Below are 2983 nucleotides of genomic sequence, written 5' to 3' on the forward strand. Positions count from 1 at the left end.
TAAAAATAAAAGAGAATAATAATTTGATTAAATCATCTTTATTAATAATTTATATGTTTTCTATTATTTAAAAATACAAGGAGAATATAATATTTTAAGAATAATATACATAATATTAATTATAGAATACAATTAAAAATAATTATTTTTACATTAAAAATTAAAAATTGAAAATCACATTCATTTTGAATTAATTATTTTCTTTGCTAACTGATATTAATTGCAAGACACAAAAGAGTATTCACTTTCTTTTCGTTGCCAATTAGGTTGATGTATTAACTTACATTGGTCTAAAGAAACTGATTCATTACAAATATTAATGTGCTATGTATGTTGTTACATACATATTTAACATTGTCTGAGGGCTAATCAAGAGTCCATGCTGGTAAAACAAGGATTTTATGCCTCTAAAAGATACTAACAATTGACGTGCAAAAAGAATATTATAAATGGAATATTAATATGCTACTATGTATGTTGTTTTGTAAAAAAAAAATTATAATGTTGTATGCATTCTTGCAAAGAATTGTTTAAAAATATATATTAATTTAATAATAAAAATTAAAATTATTTACATAATAATTTTGTATGGATTAAAAATAGACTTTCTTTTATAGTAATTAAAAATGAAATGTAATATATTTGATGTTAAGGTTGGCTTAATGATAAAACCACTAAAGCAATCATTTTAAGTCATCCTAAAATATAAATTTTTATTTAATAAAAAAATATTTTATACTTAATAAAAAAAAAACCTCATTTTTAATATTTTTAAATCTAAAATCAATAAAATTTTATCTAAAACTATTACTATCTCAAAAAATATGAAATTAATTTACTTAGATATCAATTAAAAATAAAATATTACATATATCGATTATTATTAATTTAATTAATGATTTTTTATTTTAAAATATTTAAATAAAAAAATTTCATAATTTTTTTTGATAATTTTACTAAAATACTATTATAAATTTTAATAGAACGGGTAATAAAATTTGTTTTTAAGCCTCTTTATTTTTTGAGCTAGCCCTGATTAACCCTAAAAAATATTAGTTCGGCTAAAGTAGTGACTTATTAGTTGGCTTAATTCTTCCTACATAGGTGTAAATTAAATAAGGTAGGTAGGCACTAAGCATTATGAGAAAACAGTGCTACAACAGCAGCACTTATTCCAATAATTAATTGAAGACGTGTACTAAAAAAGACAATTCATATCTGATTCATTTTACAATGTATTACAATTTAAAGATGGAAAGATTCAGAGATACTGTGCCAACATTATAACATGATGATGAAAAAGGTCATTGCTAAAACAAAAACCTGTTTAATCTAATTTGTCGGCAGAGATGTTGATACTAGCTAGTGACTTCAGTTTGTCCCAAGTTACATGTGCATATGGACCACAATTGTATAGTATACACTACAACATTTTTGCTTTTCAACATTTGAAAAATATTGTCAAAACACAGAAAAATGTTGTCAAAGAGAATAGGCAACATTTTTCGTGCGTCTCATATGCGAGCGTTGCTTATTACTTTTGGCAACATTTTTTTTGCACTTTTGGGCACACTATTTATAAACGTTGCCTAAACTATAGGAATAGGGAACAGTTTTTCAACGCATCTAAGGCAACATTTTTTAATTGTTGTCACATCTGACAACAATTGATAAATGTTGCCTTAAAGGAATACAATGAGAACATTAATAAAATGTTGCTAGAGCATATATGTAACAATTTTAAACCGTATTCATATTATGTAGATAAAATTTTTATTTTTCTATTATTTCAATATAAATCATATGTTGAGACAAAATCTCTCAAATGATTTCAATGATAACAAAATTACTTAAGAGATTATGATTATGGTTAATGACTAACATGTGCTCTTGAGTGTATTCATATAAGATAATAGGTTATTAATCATTAAGGCAAAAAGAAGGAAAATATGATTCTGGCCTGAGGATGAAAAACCACGTGAGGATGACATATGATCAAGAACACCACGCGAGGATGGGCTGCAAAGTGGAAAAATCTCCAGATCTGCCCAAGTTGTGACCTCACCAGTACAAATGCTTTTATTCATTAAAGAAATATATAACTAAGTCAAAGTAAAAGTATTTGAAATAAAGAAGTTAGAAGGCCAAAACGAAAAAGACAAGAATAGCTAGATCTAAATCTAGTATGCAGAGGATGGCAGAATAGGCAGAGGATAGGCCAACAATATTGAAAGCAATTTTTCAAGCATGTGCAAAGGCTAAAGTCAGACTATTAAATGTGTTTGCATGAATATATACATGAAGAAGTCAAGTTGAAGAAAGGCAACTTGAAATAAGCCAAAAATGGAAGATCACATGTGAAGGCTAATTTAAAGGCTAAGCTTTCTCTCTCTTGTCAACATCACCTCAAAAGGTGAAACCAACCTAGACCTTAAAGTCTTCGAAAAATGCAGCTCACGTGGTCAAATAACAGTTGTGCATTGCTGATAAAATAGAATTGACAATTACTTGTCAAGATCAAGTTACAAGAAAAGTGAGGAAGGTTGTAATGGCACTTTCGTAAATATGATGAAAGACTTGGAATGTTTGAAATAAGCTCCAACGGTCATCAAGGGCTTGGATCTCTATAAAATGCAGACAAGCTCTCCATTGGAAGACACACAACACACTTGCATAAAAAGTTCAAGCATCTTAAAGCTATCAAGAGCAAAACACCCCCACTTCTTACTTTCTTTGATCCTACACTATATCTTTGTACATCCTTTGAGAAAGTATTAAGTATCAATCACTCTCATACTACTTTGTAATTTCCTAGCGAGTGAAGCTTGGAAATATTTGAAAATTGATTGTAAGCTTGGTGAAGCTTGAGAATACACAGTTTGTAATCATCCTCGGGTTGAGGACCGATCTGTTTGAAAGTTAGTGAAATGTCACAAGGGTGTGAGGACTGGACGTAGCCATCTTTGGGTGAACCAGTATAAAA

The sequence above is a fragment of the Cicer arietinum genome, chromosome 7 (genome assembly GCF_000331145.2).
Source record: "Cicer arietinum cultivar CDC Frontier isolate Library 1 chromosome 7, Cicar.CDCFrontier_v2.0, whole genome shotgun sequence".
Lineage (NCBI taxonomy): Eukaryota > Viridiplantae > Streptophyta > Magnoliopsida > Fabales > Fabaceae > Cicer > Cicer arietinum.